Source organism: Canis aureus, chromosome 19 (genome assembly GCF_053574225.1).
Source record: "Canis aureus isolate CA01 chromosome 19, VMU_Caureus_v.1.0, whole genome shotgun sequence".
Taxonomy (NCBI): Eukaryota; Metazoa; Chordata; class Mammalia; order Carnivora; family Canidae; genus Canis; species Canis aureus.
The window spans coordinates 13,729,555-13,747,979 of NC_135629.1; the positions used below are offsets into that span (position 1 = coordinate 13,729,555).

At 38.8% G+C, this 18,425-nt stretch overlaps 1 protein-coding gene across 8 annotated transcripts in view; it reads left to right on the top strand.

Annotated features, from left to right (window-relative positions):
• Positions 1-18,425, top strand: part of LOC144289667 (uncharacterized) — a 112,564-nt gene that overhangs the window by 14,085 nt on the left and 80,054 nt on the right. The gene's annotated exons all lie outside the window — the stretch shown is intronic.

The following is an 18,425-nucleotide window of genomic DNA, read 5'->3' on the forward strand; positions in this document are numbered from 1 at the left end:
GGTCTGATCTAATAGTATGCAAATACTGAAAAGAGAAGAGATATTTGAAAACTTATGGGAGGCAAGACAAATCAATCATTTCATGTAATAATGCAGACATAGCCCCCATTTACACCAATGAGTCGGATTAAATCCTGAGAAACATGATTCTTTCAGCTTTCTGGACATGGAGTGTGCAACTCCTGGTGCCAACTCTCAGGAAACCCAAGTTATTGCCTGGAAAGTATAGAGATATTTAGTAAATATAGTAATCATTTTAATTCTGCCAATATGCCCTTTCTGCTTTTTAATTCTTTCATGACCTGAACTATAAGGTAGAACTATTTAATATCAGTTGTTTGTATTAGAGCCCAATTAGATTAATAAACAACCAAATAAAACTTCATTTATTACCAAATATTTCAGCACGTCATCTGATTGAGTATGGTTACTATACCCATACTGTATGTATGTATTTATTTATTTGGATTGTATTCATTTATTTGAGAGAGAGAGAGAGAGAAAGAGAGAGAGAGAGAGCAGGAGCAGAGGGAGGGATAGAGGGAGAAGGACGAGCAGACTCCCGCTGAGCAGGGAGCCAGGGGCTGGGCTGATCCCAGGACCTGAGACCCCAACCTGAGGGGAAGGCGGATACTCAATGACTGAGTCACCCAGGCACCCCCCAATGCAGTATTTAAAAGCTGTATATTTTACTATCATTATTTGGATTCGGTTTACCCTTAAGTATTTTTACTTAAAAAAAAAGAAAGAAAGAAAGCCCAGGATTTAGGATGACACTGAACTCAGGAGTATATCGAGTATACTTGAGCATATGCCCCTTCTAGACAATTGTTTTCATGGATTTAAAGAAAAAGGAAGGGCACCTGGGTGGCTCAGTGGTTGAGCGTCTGCCTTTGGCTCAGGGCGTGATCCCAGGGCCTGGAATTGAGTCCCACATCAGGCTCCTTGCAGGGAGCCTGCTTCTCCCTCTGCCTATGTCTCTGCCTCTCTCTGTGTCTCTCATGAATAAATAAATAAAATCTTTAAAAAATGAAAAAAGAAGGAAAAAGGAGGAGGGGGGAAAATAAGTTTGTAGACTATACACACTTTCTTGAACAAATGATGTGCTTAGGCTTTCTGCCCCATCCAGGTTTTCTCATTAGCTCTAAGATTAAATCGAACTTTACATTGGGAGGGACATCAATAAAGAGATGGTACAAATAGAAAGAGCAGAGATCTAAGTAGAAGATCCAGCTCGGAAGAGAAACTCTGAAAAGAAGTCAGGAGCCTTTATCTGGTTCTTACCTGTTAATTCTGTAATTCTTTCCCTGACTTCTCTTCCATGTATGCATCCATTCGCTCATTGATTCAGTTTACTGAGTACCAGACACTGTCCTTTGGGAATTGTCATTAAGGAATCCTTTATTGACTTTCTGTTAGTCTCTGTTGTTTTCAAGAATGAGAGAAACAACAAGCAGCCACTTCTGGTATGTGGAACAGATGAGTCCCATTTGAACTTCCTTGCCCTGAATTAGCTCAAACGGGCAGCCTGGCTCTTTCAGAACACTAACCGGGTGCCAATGCCCTTGGCCAGATGTCCATCGCAGGCTCTGGCTCTCGGATAGGGCCAGGAAAAGACTCTATGACTCTAACGCTGAGCCAGAATCTCTACAAGATGTGTAGAAGAAGATACAGAGACGTTTGTTATCATCATTCAGAATGCTGACCCCTGACTAAACCCTGCCATGGAGGAATGGCCACAGAACATTTCCCAAATCGTTTTCTTGGCAGATGTGTTTCAGGGGCGGTAGCAGGTGCTCTTTCTGGCCTGGGGTGGGGTGAGGCAAATGAGGCATCTAGGATGTAAAACTTGAAGGGGGCACTGGCTCTTGAGCCCTGGTTGTTCAAGTGCTTTTTTGCAAGTGGGTGCAAGTAGTCACCCTGCTCTGACCTGGGTTCCTCACCTGCCTTACCCAAGTTCCCGCCCTGTAAGTCATTTTTTTTTTTTTAATTCCCCTCATTCCTTCCCCAAGGAATCCACTGGCAAATGAACTTAGAAAATGTGGCTCACTGTGTACAGTATATTCTTCAATTCCCCATCTGCATTTTCTGGTTTATACTCAGTACACAGTTTACTCAGTGTCTGTGATGGGCTCTGAGAACTCCTTCAGTAAAGAAATCCTATAAGCCTATTTAACCTGCAGTTCCCAAATGTATTTTTGGCACTCTTTTTGCTTTTTAAAGAAATACTTATTAACATCTCATGGGGCTTTTTGGAAGTTGGTTAAGATCTACCCCAGAATGATTGCATATGGAACATACTCTATTTTGAAAACCTTTCTTTGCTGAATAATAGTTATTTTCTATTCTGGGTTTGAGTTCATTTGCAAGTTGCACTAACTCCTCCAGCATCCGAATAAGGGAAGGTGAGAATGTTTATTCATACCTTCCAGTTCCCAGATTATCAGTTCATTTATTCAACCAACATTGATTAGGTACCTATAGTATGTACTAGGAATACAAAGGTGAGTGAAATAGGAGCTCCTCAGTGGTTTAGTCAGTTAAGCGTTTGACTCTTGATCTCAGCTCAGGTCTTGATCTCAGGCTTGTGAGTTCAAGCCCTACATTGGGTGCCACACTAGGCGTGGAGCCTATTAAAAAAAAAAATGGAAGAAAGAAAAACCAAAAAAAAGGTGACTGAAATAGAGTTCTTTACCCCTAAGGGACTAAGAAGGAGTGGAATAAGTTGAAATACAGCTTGACATGTGCTATAAAAGAACAAGACAAATAAGGGAAGTAGCTCACAAAAATGTCCTTTTATGATTACACCTCCAGAGTAAATTAGTTGCAATTTACGATATTTTTCTATCTTTCTTATGATGCCTAGCAGGGGCTATACATAGAAGAGATGCTCAGTAAATGCTTGCCAAATAAATGATAGTTGAGGGAAAATCTTACAATTTAATTGATGCACACTTGATTATAGTGTCTATTAAGGATCATTTGCAAACATACTTTTTTTTTTTGCAAACATACTTTAAAGGAAAAAGCAAAAAGTTGTACTAACACTTCTAAGTTTCCGTTTCCCTATCCATAAAATAAGGATAAAAGCTCTAATTTCATAGGGTTCTTGAGAGGAGGAAATGAGAAAGTACAAAGAGCAGCTGTGTCCCCTGGGATATCAATAAACTACAATTATTATGACTATAATACAGTATGCTTTTTATCCACAAAGTTGCCAAAAATGGCACACTCTGATTTCACAGAGGTCACCGAGAGCTTTATACAGTTTCATCCATGTTCTTTCCTTATTGAGAACGTGGTTTTGAAAGGTTGGGGTGAATACATGTAGGCCAAGAGCCCTGGGTAAGACCACACACACACACACACACACACACACACACACACTCAGACTATACCACACCCCCCCACATATACTACACACACAACACACATACAGCACACCACATTTCCACAACACAATATATAACATACACACAGCTCATGCCACAGTATACACACTAAACCACACACACAGCATTACCCTGAAATGCATACCACACACACACCACATCACACAGATAGTGCACACACATATACATACTGTAACACATCCACCACACACATACCACACATACAATCATACAACACAATACATAACACCACATACACTGTAGACTCTACACTACATACACCAACCACATGTGTAGCTCTACCCCCAAATACACACCACCATACACCACACCATACACACTCATACACATGATATACCATGCACATACAACATACAGATTCTAATACACACCCCCAAAACACATGCAGCCCTACCCTCAAATAGTACCCCCCCACACACACACACACCCATGCCGGCATATTCACCTTCCCTCCCACAAAAAGCACCAGCAGCACGTCCCTAAATGATTTGACTTCCCCAATCTTTAATGTAAATTTGCCCTGAAAGAGTCAGGTTAGTCCTTCCTCTGAAAGCTCTGTTTTGAGACACAAAGGCAGGTACGATAACTAGAAGAGGAAACCCATGAGCACCCATCAGCAAGACACAGCATCACATTATCCAGTTAGCTTTAGATTCCTCAGCCGGCTCTCTGTAGTGTTCTCCTTGGACACCTCAGTGGTTTCTGCTGCATTGTATAATTAGCTGAATGCCCATAATCCCCACTAATCTAAATGGTCCCCGAGTAATAGCTCTGAGCCACACTCTCCTTGATATCCCTGGCTACCCCTGCAGTGTTCTCTAAACTGGAATAGGCATTCCAATTACCTGAGTGACTGGTTAAAAATACAGATTCTCTTCAAAATCTCTAGGAATGGGACCCAGTGAGCTGTGTTTATAGCCTTCTGGGGAGATTTTAGACAACCAGTGTGATGTTTGGGATGCACAGTCCTACGGTGCTTTGCTCTAGGTCTTGCTCATGGTTGGCTTCCATGTTTACTAAAAAAAAAAAAGAATGGAATGACCTATGAGAGAGCCAGGCCTTGACAAATAATAAGGTTTTTTGCAAAGGTGTGTATGTGTGTACATGTATGTGCCACATGGTCTACAAATAGAGATTGGCCTGTAGTATAAGATGTTGCCTGTCTCCAAGACCAGGTAACCCAGAAGCCAGAAGATCCCATGAGAGAACTGATACCACAGGGTGGCAGTAACCTGAAGGAACCTGAAGCAGAGGGGACCCCTCCCCATTTGCCTGTGGCTCACGCTGTAGAGCAGCACAGCTACTGACTGGGACAGGCTGCACTCTTTTGGTTGCTGATTACAGACAGCACCAGGTTTACATCATGTTATCCCAAGGATCCCAGAGAAGAGCTGTTCTCTCTCAGCATCCACAAATAAAATATCAGGATAGGAGCCTGATTGGCCCAGCTTAGGTCACATACTCTTCCCCGGGCTAATCACTGTGGCCATGAGGCTGGGGCATATTGTTGGCCAATCCAGCTTTGGCTAGGGGATAGAGTCCTGTGATCCACACCCCTAACAGAAGCACATGGAGTGGGAAGCAGCAGTTGCTTGAAGGCACGGTGGCTACTGCCAGAAGGCCTGGAAGGGATGGCTGTGGGGATGAAATCTATGTCTATTCCCAGCCATGACCTTGATCTGCTCTAACCCCAAGCAGCCAGCTAGCCTGAAGGGGTCAGCCTATCCCCCAGGCAGAGCTTCTTAAACCTCTCTGTTGAAGGACCTTTCACCTTAAAGTCACCCCAAAGATAGTGCGTTTTTATTTCCTGGCATCTAGGGACATGGCTCCAAGTGGGCATACTCCGTTTTAACAACTTTTGGAAGTCCCCTGTTTCAAATGAAGACAATTTGGTGAACTGTAATATACCCATTTGATTCAAAAATAATGTTTTTTCCCTAAATTTTTATTTTGAAAAATTCTGAACCTACAGAAAAGTTGGAAAAACAGCGACATCCATTGGAAAAATAATCGACATCCATTTTCCTTCAGATTCAACAACTGTTAATATTTTGCCCCATCCACTTGATTTCCCTCTCTTTGCACACACATATATATAGAAAGATAGAGGCACAGAAATAAAAGTATTTCCTTTTTTTTTCTTAGCCTGTTAAGACTTGGTTGCAGGCATGATGACACGTTACCCTGAACCCTTAACTTTGTATCTCCAAAAGATGAAGACATTCTCCTACATAACCACGACTGATTATTATACTAGAAATTTAACACAGATATGATATTATCTAACATGCAGTTCATATTCAAGTTTCCCCAAGTGTCTAAGTAATGTCCCCTGCCTCTGGGATCCAATCAAGCCCGGCACATTGTTTTTTTGTTGTCTTATTTCTTCAGTCTCCTTCTTTTTTATCTTTCGTGCCATTGGTATTTTTGGAGCTCAAGCTCCAGTGGCAAAATGTACCTTAATTTGGAACTCTGAGTCTTTCCTTATGATGAGATTCAACATTTTTGGATGAAATACTATGTGCTTCTCAGTGCATTCCCTCAGGGGCGCATGATATCAGTGTGTGCAATTATTGGCAATGTTCACTTTGATCACTTGGTTAATATAGTACCTGCCAAGTCTATCATTATAACAGTACATTTTTCCTGTATAATTAACAAGTAATTCACATGCAGTCATGTGAATACCCTGTTTTCCAACAACCTTCCACCCTGTGGTGATTTTTGTCTCAATCAGTTATTACTGTGGTGATTATAAAATGGTGATTTTTCTATTTTTGTTATTCCGCATTTGTTAGTTGGTATTATTCTGTTATGAAAGATTTTCTTGGGGCAACTGGGTGGTTCACTTAGGCATCCTACTCTTGATTTTGGCTAACCTCAGATTTGGTCATGACCTCAGAATCATGGGATCGAGCCCTATGCTGGCACAGAGTCTGCTTAAGATCTCCTCTCCTTCTGCTCTCCTCTTGCTCTCTCTCTCAAATAAATCTTTAAAAAAAAAAAAGAAGCTTTCTTTCTATCCAATATTAATTTTTATTTTTAGCAACAATATGGACTAATGGATTTTAAAAATTCAGTGCGTTATAATCCATCCCTGTTTTTATTCATTCTCATGCTCATATTGTCTGAAATTTGGCCAGTGAAAGTCCCTTCATGGAGGCTCCTCTGTCCTTTTGAGATAGCCACATTAGTTTTCGAAAATGTCCTCACTCTCTGGCAGAAGAAGTTCCAGAATGACCTTGTATTTTCTCTGCTTAGCCCTGGAGTAGGCCATTTCTCCAAGGGGCCCTGATTCTTTTTTTGGTATTTAGAAATCAAGATATAAGTGGTGGGTGTACTAATTACTACTGGAATGACATTGCTTCCACACTCTTGTCAGTGGATAGGAAAGGAATACATGTATGTATATACATGCACATACACACATATGCTCGCACATATCTAGAGCTACTTCTATGCCTATCTACACATATGAGGTCATACTGTTAGCCCCAGTTCCAATCAAACACCATAGGATTTGTTCTGTTCTTCTCCTTTTCCATATTTGCTACTCTGTTCTTCAACAGTGAGAAATCATATAGAAGATAAATTTAATCTTGCAAACGCTGTGTTATATCCATAGAATGGAAGTCTACTCGGTAATAAAGAGGAATGAACTAAGGCTCAATGTGGATTAATGGATGGATCCAAAAAAATTTTGTTGAGCAAAAGAATCAGACACAAATAAAAATTAGATACACATCTTTTGTGTATTGTATATTCCATTTATACAAAGTCCAAGAACAAGCAAAGCTAATCTATAGTGATGGAAATGAGAAAAAGTGGTTGCTTCTGGAGGTAGTGAGAGAACTGACTTGAAAGGAACACAAGGGGCAGCCGGGGCGGCTCAGCGGTTTAGCGCCGCCCTCAGCCCAGGGTGTGATCCTGGAGACCCGGGATCCAGTCCCACGTTGGGCTCCCTGCATAGAGCCTGCTTCTCCCTCTGCCTGTGTCTCTGCCTCTCTCTCTGTGTGTCTCTCATGAATAAATAAATAAAATCTTAAAAAAGAAAAAAAAAGAAGGAACACAGGGAACTTTCTAGAATGATGGAAATGTTCTAGATCTTGTTCTGAATGGTGGCTACACAGTTGTATTCAAGTGTCAAAATTCATTGAATTGAACACTTAAGATCTGTATGTTTTAATGTATCTTTAAATTATCTTTAAAAAGAAAAATATAGGGCAGCCTGGATGGCTCAGTGGTTTAACGCTGCCTTCAGCCCAGGCCTGATCCTGGAGACCCAGTATCGAGTCCCACGTCGGGCTCCCTGCATGGAGCCTGCTTCTCCCTCTGCCTGTGTCTCTGCCTCTCTCTTTCTCTCTCTGTGTCTCTCATGAATAAATAAATAAAATCTTTTTTTAAAAAAGAAAAATATAAAAATATGAAAAATAGGGGAGGTGTATGGGGGATGGGGTACCTTGGTGATGGGCATTAAGGAGGGCACGTGATGTAATGAGCACTCGGTGTTATATGCAACTGTATGCATAGTTAAATGAATCACTAAACTCTACCTCTGAAACTAATGATACACTATATATTAATTAATTGAATTTAAATAAAATTAAAAAATTTTAAATATGAAAAATAGTTCTTAAATGACAAGATAGAAGATTTCACTCATAATAAGATTGCAAATTAAAACAGCACTAAGATACCACGTCCATTTATCTAAATTTCAAAAATAGAAAATCTTGACAATAGATACTGTTGGTAAGACCATGGGAAAACAGGCAGTAATATCTAAAAATACCTAAATATCTTAAAGTACCTAAATATATTTTTAAATAGCCGTATTTACCCTTTGCCCCATCAATCTCACTTCTGGGAATTTATCCTGAATATATTGTCTAATACTAAATTTCCATATAGACTTGGGTCTATTTCTGGATTTCCTATTCTTTTCTGCTGGTCTGTCTATTTATGTTCTAATATCATACAGTAGTAATTATAGGGGTTTTGTAATATATTTTATTTTTTAAAATTTATTTATGATAGTCACAGAGAGAGAGAGAGAGAGAGAGGCGCAGAGGGAGAAGCAGGCTCCATGCACCAGGAGCCCGACGTGGGATTCAATCCCGGGTCTCCAGGATCGCGCCCTGGGCCAAAGGCAGGCACCAAACCGCTGCGCCACCCAGGGATCCCGGTTTTGTAATATATTTTAATGTCCACTAGAGCTAGTCCTCCCTCCTTGTCTTTTTTGTTTGTTTTTCAGTATTCACATATGCTTTATATTTTAATACATATGAAATTTAAAGGAACTTATCTAGCTCCAGAAACAAAAACTTAATGGTATTCTTAATTGTATTGCATTACATTTATAATTTAGGGATAAGTGACATCTTTATGATAGATCATACTTTCTAAAAACACAGGATGTCTTTCCACAAAGTATACTTTTACATCTTTCAAATTTTAAAGATTTCCTCATATAGTTTTACACATTTCTTGTTAACATCTAAGTATTTTATCTTTGTTGTTGTTGTTGCTATTGTTAATGTGGCTTTTGTTTTCATTATCCCTTCTGGTTTTTTTTTTTTTTTCTTCTATCTGGTTATTATCTGTGTATACGAAGCTATCGATTTCTGTGGGTTAGTTTTATATCATCCTATATCATTGAATTATTTTCTTATTTAAGTTTTATCTTTGGACCTCCTGGGTTTTGCAGGTCTAATGTCATATCATCTGCGAATATAGGTCGTTTTACTTTTGCTTTTCTGATTCTTATGCATCAGATTGCTTCTATCTGTCTAATTGCATTGGCTGATACCTCTAATACTGTATTCAATAGCAGTAGAGATAGTTGGCATCCTTGCCATATACTTACTATAGTGACAACATCTCTAGTGTTTTCCAATTAAATAAAAAGCTGGCTTTTGGACTTAAGTAGGTTTTGTCATATTAAGGAAATCTCTATCTTCCTACTTTATCAAATATTGGAATGAATATTGAATTTTATCAAAGCCTTTGTGGCATTTACAGAAACAATCATATAACTTTTCTTATACTAATATGGTGAATTATATTAAAGGATTTCCTAACATCAAACCATTTTTGCATTTCTGAAACAAATTCCACTTGATCATGATGTATTTTTAAATGAGGTGGTTTGTGGTTTTTTTTTGCATCAATATTCATAAGTGAGGCTGATCTTTAGGTTTTTGGTGTGCGCTATATTTATTAGGTTTAAGTATAAATGTTAAACTTTATAAAAAATTTAGAAGTTTTTTTTTTAGAAGTTTCTATTTTCTGTGCTCTGGAATAATTCATGTAGCTTTGGGATTATTCAAATTTGAAAGTTTGGTAGAAATCCCCTGTGAAACCATCTGAGTGTGATGATTTTTTATGGGGTAGTTCTCTGAAATATTCTTTAATACTTCCATGGAAATTTGTCTGCTTAAGCATTTTCTCTCTACTGGGGTCAGTTTTGTAAAATTGTATTTCTAGGAAGTTATCCATTTCATCTAAGTTTTCAATTTTATTAGTGAAGGATTGTGAAGAATCTCTCATGACTTAAAAATGTCCTCCATTTTAAAACTTTTCATTTTTTGTTATGTATATTCTTTTTTGTCTTCTTGATTAGGTTAGCTAGTGTTTTCCTCCACTTCGAAGGAATTGTTATTCTTATTTACCAATTAGTTATGTAATTTTCTGGAGTTTTTACCCTATTAATCAATACGTATGACTTCTTTCCTTATGCTTTCTTTTGGTTTTAGTTGTTGGTTTTCTAGCTGTTATGAGTTGGAGTTTTGTTTACTTGTTTTTCCATCTTTTATTGTTATTTATATAAGCATTTAAGGCTATGAATTTTCCTCCGACCGCTGCTCTCATGTATCCCATAACTTCTCATATATAATGTTTTCATTGTTACTGGTTTTTGGAAATCCTGCTTTTGTGGTTTTTACTTCTGCTTTTACCTAAGTATTGTTTAATAGAGTATTTTAACTTTCATCTCTAAAGGCCTTTAAAATATGTTGTAGTTTTATTGTATTGAGATCACAATTATGTTTTAAAGTACTTATCAGTTAAAACTTTTTACTCTGAAAATATTAAAATTAATATGAAGATGTGCTATATTCATCTGGTGACATCTTGTAGCCCCTGGCATATGACCACATATCCCTGATAGCACATTTAGAACTTTTTCCATACTTTCTAAAGGACAGAATCAGTTCTTCTCATATGTTCTAGTATTACTTTCTTATCAATAAAAATTAGTATTTAATTTAAATAGTCTGGATAAATCAAACTGTATTGGTTCATTAGAGTGTCAACCTAAAATATGTGTTTATACTCATTTTCTTGCAGCTCAATATTTTTATGAGAACTAAATCTCTCCCTTTTTCTCATTCCACTGAAAATATTTGATCTCATGCAGTCTTTTCTCTGTAGGGTCAAGATCACATAAGGGGTTACAGTTCTACATTAAGGACAAAGTGATGACCACAATCTGGCACATGGCCTCACCATTAGTGTGTTCAATAAATACTTTAAACATTGATGAGCAAATGAATGAATATAGTACATATAGATTATAATTCACTTTTTTGTACAAAATAACATCACTCTGATAGATCTTCAGGTATTTAAGTATGAATACTTTAATCTTACTGCTAATAACCCCTTTTTTATCATGCTTATAATCTAAGTGTAATGGGTTGGGATGCCTTATAGCTTAAATACAGTGCATTGAAAAGAGCATTTTCAAGGGTGGCATGAGAAGACTAGAATTTTCCCAGGCTAATGGGAAGGAACTAATTTCTCAGGCTGCCTTCACATAACAAATCATACAGTCTGTCAATTGATGATAGAAAAAACAACTCTTGAAAGGATCAGTGTTGGAGAGAAAGGATGGCTTTCTTTTCTTTAGGTAGGGGTCTCTAGACAGAATGTGGAATGGGACATAGTTTTATTTTATTTTTTTATGAAAGTTATTTATTTATAAAGTAGGCTCCATGCCCACCATGGGGCCTGAACTCATGACCCTGAGATTAGAAGTTGCATGCTCTACTGACTGAGCCAGCCAGGCACCCCTGGAACATAGTTTTAATAAGCAAAACTCTTAGAATTATGTGGCAGTCTGTTACATTTGATAGCCTCTAGTGAACCATGCCTCCCAGTATTTATGCCCTTGAATAGCCCTGTTCCTTGAATCTGAGCTAATAAAATATGGTGGAAGTGATACTATGTAAGTTTCAAGCCTAAACTTTAAGAAAGCTTGACCACTTCCACTTCACTTTTGGAACCAGACACCATGCTGTTAACAGCCCAAGACACATGAAGAAGCAACATAGAGAAGTATCAAGGCACTTCAGGAGTGAGGCTTCTTGGATGTACTACCCTAGTTGAGCCCCCAAATCCAGAGTGGGCAAATTATGGCATCCAGTCAAATGTGGCCTTCCACTCAATTTTGTAAATAAAGTTTTATTGGAACATAGCCATGCCCGTTCATTTATATATCATCTGTGGCAGTGCCAAATAGTCATGGCAGAGACCTGACAGCCTGCATAGACTGAAATATTTACTGTTCGGACCTTGACAGGAAAGTTTTCTGATCCCTGTCCGAGATGGCTATAGCCTCAGCTTATATCACAGGAAGCAGAATGCCCAGCTGAACCAAATCAACCCACATAATCCCAAGCAATAACCAAATGGTTTGCTGTTTTAAATCATTAAGTTTGGGGATGGATTATTATATAGCAACAACTGAAACAAATTATAAAATCTGATATCTGTATTTTATAAGCTTGATGATTTCATGGCTTAAATTTTCACCTTTTCTTTTCTGTTAACTTTTAGTAGGGTCTATTGAAGTTTTTCTAACTTGTCTTGGTCACGTGTCAGAGAAGCTTCTCTCACCATTCTCTGTTACTAAATCCACTGGATGTTTCTTAGTCTTTATCTCACTTGAGTCTTGGTCAGCCTTTGATGCTGTTGGCCATTTCTTTGGTCTTGAAACATTTTCCCCTCTTGTTTGTTTAAATCATGACCTCCTAGCTTTCTTTTGTCTTCTAGGAAGTTCTTGGTCAATTTCTCTTTGTGGGAGCTGATCCTCTGCCTAACAATTTTAGAGTTCCTCAGGATTCCCTCTTAGATTTCGTTCAGCATTCAACTAATAGATTTTTTTTTTATATTTTATTTATTTATTCATGAGACACACACACACACACACACAGAGAGAGAGAGAGGCAGAGACACAGGCAGAGGGAGAAGCAGACTGCATCCATGCAGGGAGTCCGATGTGGGACTCGATCCCGGGACCCTGGGATCACGCCCTGGACGTGAGAGCAGGTGCTAAACTGCTGAGCCACCCCGGCATCCCTCAACTAATAGATATTGAGTCTACTATAAGCCAGGCACTGTTCTAGGTTCATGAGATATGTTAGTGAACAAAATAAACAGAATTCCCTGCCCTTGGAGAATTTTTAAATTCTAATAAATTAATAAAAATACATTATTTCAAAAGCCTGAATTTAATGTGTGTTTTAGAAAAGAAAAGAAAATAAGAGAGTATGCAGTGGGGGGGGGGGTAGGATTTAAAGAAAGGTAGTTAGAACAAAAATCTGAATCATTTGAATCATCATCCTTGAGATGATGTCATTTGAGCAAAGCCTTTAAAAAAAAAGATAAAGGCGCAGGCACGTGGATACATAGAGAAAGAACATTCTAGGCAGAGGGAGCAACAGTGCAAAGAGACCTAGGCAAGGAGTGTGCGTGCGGTGTTTGAGAACAGGAAGGATGCCGCTGTGGTGGAAAGAAGATGAGGTCAGAGAAAGAATGGGCGCCAGGTCCTGTAGGGCCTTGTAAACCATTGTTAGGATCTTGTCTTTTCTCAGTGAGATGGGATGTCCCTGGGGAGCTTAGAGGAGATGAATCAAGTTATCAAACAGACAACTCAAACTGCTGAAATGACAGGAGAATTTGGGTGTCAGGAGACTCTTGGAGAGGACAGGCCAACACAGTGCCAGCAGAAACCAAGAGGAGTACCCATATCTTCTCATTTGACATACTTTTTCTGGACCATCTGAAGTACTGATGCTGCCATGTTTTTAATTATCATTCATGTGCTGCTACTCCCAAGTCTTTTCTTCCAGCCCAAATCTCTCTCCTGAGTTTCAGATGTACATAGGTGAAGACGTACTGGCCCTCTCTCCCAGTGTTCTATAGACCCCTCAGGCTCTAGTGTTTCCTCTAAAGCCTTGGTCTCCTTCCATGCTTCCTCTGCTTTCCCACTAAAACCATGCAACCACACCTTCTCACCAAGGCATTCTAGTTAGGCCACTGCTAACACATGTTAGCAAACAATCTTTGCTAGCCTATAAATGCTTTGCATTCCATTAACACATCATTATGGTTTAGTTTATCAGATTTTCTGCCAGTAATGGTGGCATGAAGGATTAGACATAGGATAGGTAGGTTTTAATTGGGACAAGATGATGGGTGCTGTCTTAAGAAACAGTTCAGGGCAGGGCACCATATTGAGGGGAACTGAATGCTCTGAGGAGAAAGGATGAAACTACAAAGGGAATTCTCTACATTTTGGAGTTTTTCCCAACAGGGGCACTGGTACTGGGTATTGTAAAGACACATAATTCTCAAATTGTCACTTTTGTTACAAATAGTACCTTTATCATGTAGCCAGCAACAGTTAGGCTCCATATATGTCACAGACTTTTAATTTGTGAATTCAATTTTCTACCATCTCTTGCAGGAATTTTTTTGTCCACTCCCCATTATAATTTTAGAATTAAAAAAAAAAGAATTTAGCATTCATTCTTTTGACTTTTAGCAAAGGAACTAGTTTTGTTCTGGAAAATATTTAGTCAGAAGGATGTGTGTGTGGTGATGTCTTTTTCCATGATCTTTTTTTTTTTTTTTAATATAATTTGTAAAGGAGCTTAAGAAATACCTTAACCTTTTCTCTTACAAATGGTTTTCTTAAAACATTTATTACATTATTATTTTATTTTATTATTATTTTTTAAAGATATTATTTATTTACTTGAGAGAGAGTGCGGGAGAGTATGGTGGAGGGGAGGGAAGCAGACTCCCTGCTGAGCAGAGAGCCTTACATATATGGGGCTTGAAGCCTGAGCCAAAGGCAGACGCTTAACCCACTGAACCACCCAGGTGCCCCTATTTATCATCTTTAGAGAGAAAGCAGGGGGAGGAAGATTGAGAGAGGGAAAAAATCTCCAGCAGATTTTCTGCTGAGCGGGGAGACTGACATGGGGCTCAGTCTCAGGACCCTGAGATCATGACCTTAGCCGAAATCAAGAGCCAGAGGTTTAACCAACTGAGCCACCCAGGCGCCCCTTTTATAAATTTTTTTTTTAAATAACTTATACAAGGGGAATAAGTCTTCCTAGGTTATATTTTTCCCATATTATACCTATATGTGGGAAAGAGTCTTGTAAAAATCATTAATGTGAAACTAACTAGGCCAATGAGAGCTATTATTTTTTATTAGAAAATCAACTGCAAAATGAATGTTTAAAGGCAAGCTTAATGTCGTTAATAATGTAATTAAGTCTCATTCCTTGACACTTGAAAGCTCTGTTTTATTTATTCATCATATTCAACAATCTTTATCAAAGGCTTGCTCTGTACCAGGCAGCATGTTTGTGCTAGGGATAGAGTACAGACAAAACAGAGAAAGAGCTTGCTACCATGGAGTTTAATTCTAGTGGGGAAGGGAGACAATAAAACAGTAAAAATAATTACTACCTGTAATAAGTGCTAGGAAGGAAATAAACAGAGTGGTATTGGAGTGGAGAGAGAAACAGAGAGAAAGGCAGACACACAGAAAGACGTGGGAGGCTGTTTGAAGAAGGGCCTCTCTGAGATAGATGAGTGTGGGTCAAGTCCTGAAGGATGGGATTGAGGCTGCCAGGAGAACTAGGAAACGCCTCCCAGACAGAGGGCCCAGCAGGAGCAAAGGCCCAGAGGCAAGAAAGGCTTCATGTTCCAGAAACAGAAAGGAGGCCAGCATGGCTGCAATGAAGTACCCAAGAATGACAGAGGTACAAGACAGGCTGCAAAGAGGGGCAGGACCCAGACTGTGTAGGACATGGATGCCTTGGTAAGGAATTTGGGTTTTATTCTGAATACGATGGCAAGACCATGAAGAGACTCTATAAAGGAATATAGTAACCAGATGCTCTTCTCTTTTTAAAAAGATTGTGGCAAAATATAGATAACGTGAATTTTACTATTTTAACCATTTTAAGTGTACACTTCAGAGACATTAGTGTTGTACAGTCACCACTATTTATTTCCAGAACTTTTTCATTCTCCCAAATGGAAACTTCCGTACCCATTAGAGTTACTGTAGGCTACCTTGTTTGAGGATCATTTTTTGTTCATTTAAATTTTGTATATCCATTATGATTTTTTTAGGCTCTCCCTAGGTAGATGTCTTTCCATCCAGGGAAAGCTATGACTCTAGGAGTTCTGTCCCTAAATCTTGTCCTTATACCTGTAACCCAGACTGGAGCCCAAGGTACCACAAGCTAATGCTTCTGATTGGGGGCATGTAGGAAGTAGCAGCTGGACTGTAGACCAATGCCAAGCAAATATGTTCCTCATGTCAAAAATCAGCTATACCACTTTGGAAAATAGTTTGGCAATTTTTCCAAACATTAAGATATCAAATGATCATATGACCAGCAATTCTACACCTAGGTACCTACCCAAGAGAAATGAAAACATGTGGCTCCATAAAGACTCGCACATGAATGTTCATAGAAGCCTTATTCATAATAGCCCCAAAAGGAAACTACCTAAATGTCCATCAACCAATGAATGGGTGGATACAATGTGGCATATTCATGCAATGGAATACTTTTCATCATCCAGAGGAACAAACTACCCACACATGTTCCATCATGGAGGAAGAGCAGAAACATGCTGAGTGAGGAAGCCACACATAATAAAGCACATATTGTATTTGGATGAAATATCTAGAAAACGCAAATTTATAAAGACAGACATTAGGTTAGTGGTTGTCTGGGGTTAGAACTGGGAACGGAGATCAGCAGTAAATGGGCACGAGGGATCAGTCTTATCAGGAAGATGAAACTATCCTTACACTGATTTATGATTATTGTTGTACCACTTGGTAAAGTTACTAAAAGTCATTGTTACACTTGATATGGGTGGGTTTTATGCATATAGTGTGATACTTAATGCTCCCTGGAAGATAAAAAGTCTTCTGGTGGACCAATGTTGAAACCTTTTTATAGAGCAGAGTGAGAGGGAAAAACCTGTCCTAATATTGCCAATGCCCTGCTTTATCTGTGCTGATTATATTTGGAATGGCTCTCAACCTGTCTATTGTATGTATGTATTTATTTATTTGAGAGAGAGAGCATGTGAATGGAGGTGAGGGGAGGAGCAGAGGCAGAGGGAAAGAGAATCCCAAGCAGGCTCCACACCCAGCTCAGAGGACTGGACTTGATGCATGCAGGACTTGATCCCACCATCCTGAGATTGTGATCTAAGCCATAATCAAGAGTCAGACACTCAACTGGCTGAGCTACCCATGTGTCCCATCAGTCTCTCTATTTTACAAAGAATTAAAGTCTCTCAGACCATTTTTTAAAGAATGTAATTGTTTCAGTTTTACCCAATAACTGTAATTCTTATTTCTTTCAGTTTTGCCTGACTAGGATTTAAGATCTGAAATAATTTCTGTTCCCTGAACTATTATGTTTGCCTCCATGAAAACTGGTTATCTCAAATATTATTGCTGAAGATTTCACTGTTGGCGATATAAAGGTTTGAGGAATTCGTTTTTTAAACTTTCAGAGGAGCATTTGTTCCTCAGAAGGCTAAAAAGTTCTGACAGATATGCTAGGAGAGGAAAAGCCTTCACAAGAGCACTTGGCCAATGTTTGCTAAAATCCTGTGCTTAGCTGTTTTTAAAAATGATCTTCAAATTAATTTCAGTTTTACAGTGTGTGATAGGAAAAGATTGGCTATTTTACTAAAATATGTTTGTAGGGTAGCAATTTAAAAGGAACCCAAGAAAAAAGTCCTATGGTGTGAACTTGGGTAAGTCTAATTACCTCTATTTTTCCTCTTTTCTCATCTGTACTGGGGGGACAGCATCTACCTGAAATAAGGCAACATATAGGAACACCCAGAATAGTGACTGCCAACTAGGAAGCACTCCGTAGTGTCTTTTTGTTTTTTTATTCCCACGGAAAACACCATTGGTAGTAGTTTGTGCAGGGTTGATTTATTTGGACTTTTAAAATTCTTTACACAGCCATTTCTTTTCAAGGAACAGAATGAAAACCATTGTGTATATTGGCTTTTGAAAGAACAAAGCAATCATCAACTGCATAACCATCACCAACAACAGACATTTATAAATGCAGGATGGTGTCACGGTTATGAGCGGGAGCTGGGTCAGCCTACCTGGGTGTGAATGCCCACTTTGCCATCACTAGCTCAGTTGAACTTGATCTATTCAACTTGATCTATTAGCTTCCCTTAGCCTGGTTTTCATTAATAAACTGGAACTCGTTAAGGTACTTTTGTCATAGGACAAAGGTTGGAAGATAAAATGTGTAAAAAAGCACAACACGGTATCAAAATGGAGCCAAACTGACAACTATTAGTCAGTACAAATCCTTAGACTTTCTATAAGAAACCATCCTTGCTCTTGAGTAGTTAGCAATCTCACTTGTAAATGGAAACCATTATTGTAGTTGTAATGAAAGGCAGAGAAATGTATTGTCTGACTCTTCTTTAGGCTTGAGGAGATATGTGCAGTTGGCAGGTCCAAGGAAGATTTGAATTAGACAATGTTGATCTTCTTGTCTTTGAACCTCCTTTTAGCAGTCTTCTCTCTCTTCCCCTCCCCAACTTTGATGTGTCTTCTCTGGCTGACTAGGGTCTTCATGTTATCTCCTGTGGTAGACTGAAAAACATGGCAAAAATATTTTACAGATACTCCCATCAAAA